Here is an 8,126-nt window from a genome sequence, read left to right as displayed (position 1 = left end):
CCAAAACCTTTATTGAAAGAAAAACTCTTCTAACATCCTATAAAACCTTTGGAAGCAAATTAAACGTGGAAAAATAGTGTATCTGAATGAAGCTGATTTCAAAAACTTTTAACTTTAAATCTAACATTGCACAAAACCTTTGACAAAGTAAATGATTTAAAAAAATAGTGACTGCAGAAAGCCAATTTCAATATATATATATATATATATATATATATATATATATATATATATATATATATATATATATATATATATATATATATTGGTAAAAGAACTCTTCTAACATTCCAAAACATCTTTGAAAAAGAAATAAAAGAAAAATTAGTATCTCTGCAGGAAGAAAAGTCTCTTCTAACATTCCACAAAACCTTTAAAATAAATAAATAAAAGAAACAAAGTCTCTGCAGGAAGAAGAAAATCTTCTAACATTCCAAAAGCCCTTGGTAAAATAAAAGAAAAATAAGCTTTCTGTAGGAAGCAAATTTCAATTCGATTTTTATATGACAATTTCTGAAAACTGGACATTTCATAAAAACACGTCAAACTTCCAGCATTCCAAGAGGCATGGAAAACAAATCAATGGCCCCAAATCCGATCTTTACCTTTTCCCCATGAGTCCCCAAGAGTTCTTTTTACCCTCAAGAGGAGGCCAACTTAAAAACTTCCCTTTCACTCCTCATTCCAGCAACTGGACATTTTTGTGACTGCCTTTCACGCTTCCAGCACTGCCTGGAAGGATCAATAGGTGTTAAGACAAACGATAGAATGCGAGGCTGACACGAAGTTCTTCTTCTTCTTCTTCTTCTTCATCTTCTTCTTCCAGCATAAAAGAGGTTTGCTTTTTTCATCAATTATGTTAAAATCTTGTCAGATTATCCTGGGTATAATCTTATGTTTTTATTTACATATTCATTTATATCTTCGTCGACGCTGACTCAAGGAAAATTTATATATATATATATATATATATATATATATATATATATATATATATATATATATATATATATATATATATATATATATATATATATTTATATATATATATATCTATATATATATCTATATATATATATATATATATATATATATATATATATATATATATATATATATATATATATATATATATATATATATATATATATATATATATATATTTCACTTCATTGTCGTGTTAAATTTCAGAGTAGGCAGATACAGCATGTGTACAGTTATATTTTAATATATTCATTTATTATTTATCTATAATACACACATTTATACCATATATATATATATATATATATATATATATATATATATATATATATATTTTTGGGCTCAAGCCATGTCGTCCTGATGGAAGTTCCTATAGGGTAGCTTCCTAGGGTATATTACAACTACGGTGATATTCCCAGAGAATTTACCTTAAGGTACCAGAATTCTAACTCCTGGAGCGAGTATCCCTCGTGAAAGGGATATCGCGACATATCAGAGGACGTATTCTTGACACGCCACATGGCAATCTGCATCCTGGACAGAGATTTTGTCTCGTAGGAGGCGATTGGCAAGAAACGAATTCGGGAAAGAAAAAGGGGAGCCGCTCCCAAGGCTTCCCTATCCCCCGATTCGTATGCGTGCCTGGCGCCAATCCTGGCGCCATCTGTATTCCTTTTTGCGTAGCTTAACAACTCGGTGTTTTTTCCTGTGTTTCTCGCAAATCTTGGATTTATTCTACTTTTCATGGCTTCTCCGTCTTTGTCGGCCTCTGATAAGTTGAGTATAATGTCTTTTATGTATAAATGTAGGCTCTTGGTAAATTTTTGAGTGATTAATAGGATTAATCTTTGATACAAGAGCCGTAGCCTACCGGAGGCGTCCTGGACGCTGTCGCTCGCTAGGTATAAGTTTAGTTAGTCAGAGCGACATTCCCGGTTGTTTTGCTTTAATAAATTTTAGCTATTTAGCATTACATAGGATTTCCTTTCGTGCTTAGTATTATTTTGGCGAAGTATTCGCCATTCTGGCCTACGCTAGGCCATGTAGCCTAGTCGTTTGGTCCTAGTACTTCATGCATGATTTTGGTTTTTCCGAGTGTAATAAAAATTTTATTGAAGCTTTAGGCTATGTTTTATACATTTAAGACTGTGTGGAATATTTCCAAGATAGTATACGAGTGAGTTTCGGTGATTTAGGTAATCGATTCTCTTGGTGCCTAGGCTAAGTTGCTTATGGAGCCTTAGTATACTTTATCATACTCCCCGGTTGCTTTCTCTTCTTCGGAGAAGGTATGTAATCCCTTTCCCTCTGTTTAAGCCTTGGGCTTATCCCTAAGTGGTTTTTTCCGAATTTATTTTCGATAAAACTATACTGGGGTGTTACTGTACCTTCCTGTTCCTGTAGTATGGTTCAAAGAGGGACAGAACAACAGAGTTTTTTAGTCTGAGTCTGTGTTTGTCTGGCTTGGGGCAGAGTCTCCCTCGCTGGCCTGACACAGACAAAGGGGGCTTAGCCTCCTTAGGTCACTACCGAAGGTTTCTGTGGATATGATTCCTTCTTTTGTGATCTACCAGACTAGTCCTTGTTGCTGTTCTCGGGGGAAGATAAGTTTCTTTCCCTGGGAGTAGCAACACCTTCCTTGCTTTGGTGCTCTGGGAGCTGGCAAGTATTGCTGGCCTTCCCCCTTAGATCTCCCTTAGGCTAAGATAAGTTTCTTGGCTGCGGGTGATCCGTCACTAAAGCAAGGTCGGTAGGACCCTCTTGTCCCTTCCCCCTCTATCTCCGTAATGGCCTAGCCATTACAGTACTGTACGTCGTTCTACATCTGGACCTAGTATAGGTTAGGATGTGGAATTGACTCAGCCCCTTGCCGGCCGGCAGAGCTGCCAGCCGGCAAGGGTCTCATATTTTTGAGTGCTGCCCGGACCTCCCTTGGTCCCTCTTCCATGCCTGCCTGTAGAGCCAGACGGCATTGGTCAGGAAGCCTGAATTAGATTCTCCCCTTCCTTATATGCACTCTTTCGGATTGCCGGGCTTGGAGGTAGTGTACACTCTTATCCCGGCATCCATTCTATTTTTCTTCTAGTGCTGTACCCGACCCGGCTGCCGGCCTATGAGGCCGGCAGCCGGGCAGGTGTAGTCCTCTGGTTCTTTTGCTGCCGGCTGGCATCGGTCTTGTACCTTTGCCGGCCGGCTTATGTCAGCCCTTGTCTGCCGGTCACCAAGAGTGTGGCCGGTAGCTGGGTACTACCTTGTGTAGTTGCCGGCCGGCAGCCATTGCCGGCCGACATTGGCTGTTGCCGGCCGGCAGTCGCTGCCGGCCGGCACATGCATTTGAACCAGAGTGCTGCCGCCTTATAGCGGTTAAGTAGTATACTTTAAAGCTAGTTATGGTGTGTGCCGGCCGGCACGTATCCCCCTATACTGTACTAGTATTCTTCAGTATAACATATACAGTAAGAAGAAAACTATGGTAAGGGTGTTGGTACAGCACTGTGTGTTCTAACACTTTTGTGTTTTCTTACACAGTCCTTTGCTGTTGCCCTACAGATAGGAAAGTGAGTTCTTTCCTGTCTATTATCCAGGTTTTTAAAATCATTGCTTAGGTGTGAGCTCCACCTGTTTCCTCTGGAAACTTTGCATTAGTTACTCAAGAAGAGATTAACCATTTGATTTTATTATCTGGAAGGCTGCAGCAATGGGTTGTGAGGGAAACACAAGTGTGTGTCTTTCCTTTCTGAATTGTTATGCAATACTATGCATATCCAGTGATACATAGTTCACTTGATACTCATGGAAATTTCTTCTCTTTACAGAAGGACACTCCGAAGTGCGGAAGTGCTTTCTGCAACGTCCGCAGCAAGAACCTCTGCGGACATGAGTTTTGTAGGAGACACGCAGCATACGCTGTCTCCAAGGATGATCTCCGGTATTGGGACCCTCAGGTATGTACTGTGTGCACTAACCTGATTACTGAGACCTTTGATTCCCCTAGGACGGAGGAATCAAGGGATATAGGTAGGAAGAAGCTTCGTAACTGGGTAAGGGGCTTCCAAAAGAACACTTCTGGCCCTTATCTTCCAAGTGAGAAGATGAGGGCGTATCTTTTCCCTAAGGCATCAGCTGATGCAGTGATTCCCCAGCCTCAAGAGGAGATCCCCTAAGTTCAGATCCAGGTGGATGCTGAAGTCGCGGTCGCGATGCAAGACATCCAGTTAGATGACAGGATGTCTGATGTGGACGAGTGTCTGGAGGAAGACCTCCTGGCAGAAGCCCAGGATGAAGTTCAAGCCCCAGACGTTGTAGAGGTAGACGTCGACGAGGTGTCGGCTACTCCGGTTCAGATTCCGGAGCCTATTCCCTCAACATCGGCCGGTCTCCCAGTAGAGCTGGGACAGGCCCTCTCTTCTATTGTTGGAATGATCCAACAAATGCAGAAGGAGAATCAGGAGAAGGCGGCTGCAATGGAACTGCGAATGCAGTGCCTTGCAGAATCACATGGGCCCCAGAAAAAGCTCAATGTGAAAGACCTTCCCTTGTGCTCAAATGCTAACCCATGGAGGTATGCTGAGCACATGCCGATGACGACTGGAAAGATCGTCATCTTGGATAAGCTGGGCTCAGTTCCCCTGGAGGAGGTGGAATTCTGGCCCAGCAAGGCATCATATCCGGACTGTTATGTCCGGCTGAGGAAGGAACCAGCTTCAAAGGAGGAGACAGAGCCGAAGGAGGTCATAGTGATGGACCATGCTAAGGCTCAAGCTCTACTTTCATCCTCGATGAAAGAGAAGGGCTTCTCTAACTTAAAGGTAGCCGCATTGAACAGGAAGCTCCCTTCCTTTGTGTCCTCGCCTACTAGAGCCTTCCCCTTTTTACAGAAAGGGTTTCTGGCTGTACTAAAAGCAGTCGAGGCTGGCAAGCCTTGCCCCTCCCTAGAGGAGTGTAAACCCTTGTCGCTAGCCCTGCCTATGGACCACAAAGACTGGAAGGACGTCCATCTTACGTTCTCAGTTGGAAAGTTGGAGGCTGATATTGCCGGACGTCAGTTCGGCGAGGACCTCCCTAAGCTGTCTGACTTTCTTTTGCGAAGAGAGTTCGATACAAAAGAAAGACTGACTGCCTCAATGTCTCTTCAGACTACTCTCGAGACGATGGCAAGTGACCCCAAGGTCCATGAAATGTTCATGGTAGTGGCCGAGACTCATCTGGCCACAGTGACGAAGGACCTTTATGGTTTCGTCAAGGCAAGGAGAGCTTGTAGGGAGTTCGTGTTTACCTCGGCTACGGTGAGGCACGAGCCAAGGAAACTAATCTCCTCCAACATTTGGGGAAAAGACCTTTTTCCTACCGACTTGGTCAAAGAAGTTGTTGATAAGGCCGCCTTGGAGAATAGAAACCTTCTCCAGAAGTGGGGCCTGGCTATCAAAAGAAAGTCTTCCCCAGATGAGGGTCCTCAACCAAAGAGGAAGACTATGAGGACTAGGCTACCGTCTCGGCCAGCCAAGCCTCTTAGACAGCAACAGCAACTGCAATTGCCATTGCCCCCAGTGCCCCAGATCGTGGCACAAACCCCGACCACTTTTCAGTGGGTACCCCAGGCCGTGTCGACACAGTCCACCGCATTCACCCCAGCGTTCGAAGGGCAGTCTACTTCCTTTCGAGCAAAGCCTAGAGGAGCAGCCAGAGGCTTGTCTAGACGCCCCTCAAGGGGAAGGGGATTCAGGGGTGGTCGTGGTCAGGAAGGCAAGACCTCAGGACGGCAGTCCAAGTGAGGTGATACCGGTAGGAGGGAGACTTCTGAAATTTCGGGATTGGTGGACCTTCGATCCCTGGGCCCACAGCCTACTAAAGAATGGACTGGGTGGGAGCTGGTACAGCACTCCACCCCCGTGCCTTTGGTTTTTCCAACACTCCACCCCCGTTATGGAGGAGTACGTTCAAGAACTGTTGGAGAAAAAAGGTGATCCGAAGGGTGAAGCCCATCAATTTCTAAGGGAGGCTGTTTTGTGTTCCCAAGAAAGACTCGGAAAAGCTCAGAGTCATTCTGGACTTGTCGCCACTCAACAAGTTCATAGTGAATTGCAAATTCAAAATGCTAACACTGCAACACATAGGTACCTTACTGCCCAAGAGGGCATATTCCGTCTCTATAGACTTGTCAGACGCCTATTGGCACATTCCAATTAGCCATCGACTCTCCCCCTACCTAGGGTTCAGGCTACAACGAAGACTATACGCCTTTGGAGCCATGCCATTCGGGCTAAACATAGCACCAAGGATTTTTACGAAGCTTGCGAGCGTAGCTCTCAAACAATTACGCCTAAAGGGAATTCAGGTAGTAGCCTACCTGGACAACTGGTTGGTGTGGGCAGCATCCAAGACAGAATGCTTGCAAGCTTCCAGTCAAGTGATCCAGTTCCTAGAGTACCTAGGCTTCAAGATCAACAGAAAAAAGTCTCGACTTTCTCTATCTCAAAAGTTCCAGTGGCTGGGAATCCACTGGGACCCTTTGTCACACCGTTTCTCCATCCCGACGAAGAAAAGGAAGGAGATAGCGGGTTCTGTCAAGAGACTTCTAGATTCCGAAAGGATATCAAGACGCGAGCAGGAGAGGGTACTGCGCTCTCTCCAGTTTGCTTCGGTAACAGACCCAGTGCTAAGAGCACAGCTAAAGGATGCAATCGGAGTTTGGAGAAGTTATGCATCAAACGCGCGAAGAGATCTGAGAAGACCAGCCGCTTCGGCTAAGTACTCTTCTCAGGCCTTGGTCCCAAGCCAGACATCTAAAGAAGTTGGTTCTTCTTCAGCCACCTCCCCCGTCGGTGACGATTCACTCAGACGCCTCGAAGGAGGGATGGGGAGGTCACTCTCATCGGAAAAAAGTCCAGGGGACTTGGTCCAAGCTATTCAAGACCTTTCACATAAAACTTTCTAGAAGCTAGGGCAGTGCTCCTTACCTTAAAGAAAGTCTCCCCGCATCACTCGATCCACATAAGGCTGGTGATGGACAGCGAGGTAGTTGTGAGATACTTGAATCGACAAGGATCGAGGTCACCACCTCTCAACCAGGTGATGTTGGCCATCTTCCGATTGGGGGAAAAGAAGAAGTGGTACCTGTCGGCAGTTCACCTTCAAGGAGTCCGCAATGTGACAGCAGACGCTCTATCCAGGTTCACACCGATAGAGTCGGAATGGTCCTTAGACGCAGGATCATTCTCCTTCATTCTGAATCAGTCCCAGAACTGCAGATAGACCTCTTTGCGACGAAAGACAACAAGAAGTTGCCCCTGTACGTGCCCCGTACGAGGACCCCTTAGCGGAAGCAGTGGACGCGATGTCCCTCGACTGGAACAGATGGTCCAAGATTTATCTGTTCCCTCCTCACAACCTTCTGTTGAGGGTCCTCAACAAACTGAGATCCTTCAAGGGGTAGCGGCAATAGTGGCCCACAAGTGGCCGAACAGCGTGTGGTTCCTCCTGGCATTGGAACTGTAGCTGAAGTTTTTACCGCTACCAGATCCAGTTCTGACCCAGCGAGTCCAGAAGTCAACTGTCTGCGCTTCATTACAGAAAACCCGGACCCTGCAGCTCATGATTTTCTCTCCCTAGCGGTGAGAAAGCGTTTCGGGATTTCGAAAGCCAGCATAGACTTCCTTGAGGAATATAAGTGCAAATCTACTAGAAGGCAATATGAGTCATCTTGGAGAAAATGGGTGGCCTTTTGTCAAGGCGAAGAATCCACAGGAGATCTTGACAGACTTCTGCTTATCTTTCTTCTCCACCTCCATGGTCAAGGATTGGCAGCTAACATGATTTCAGCGTGTAAGTCTGCTTTGACAAGACCCATTCTATATGCCTTCCAGGTCGACCTAGGTAACGAGATCTTTAATAAAGTCCCGAAAGCCTGTGCTAGGCTCAGACCTTCAGCACCTCCAAAGCCCATTTCATGGTCTTTAGACAAGTTCTTCATTTCGCTTCTCTGTTGAGCAATGAAGAGTGTGCGTTAAAGGATTTGAAACAAAAAGTTATTTTCCTATTTTGCACTCGCGTCCGGGGCCAGGGTTAGTGAGATTGTAGCCTCTCGAGAGAGGCAGGTCGTGTTCAGTTCCTGGATGGGGGAGAACTGAACCTGATTCCGGATC

The sequence above is a fragment of the Palaemon carinicauda genome, chromosome 25 (genome assembly GCF_036898095.1).
Source record: "Palaemon carinicauda isolate YSFRI2023 chromosome 25, ASM3689809v2, whole genome shotgun sequence".
Taxonomy (NCBI): domain Eukaryota; kingdom Metazoa; phylum Arthropoda; class Malacostraca; order Decapoda; family Palaemonidae; genus Palaemon; species Palaemon carinicauda.
This window is presented reverse-complemented; position numbering follows the sequence as displayed.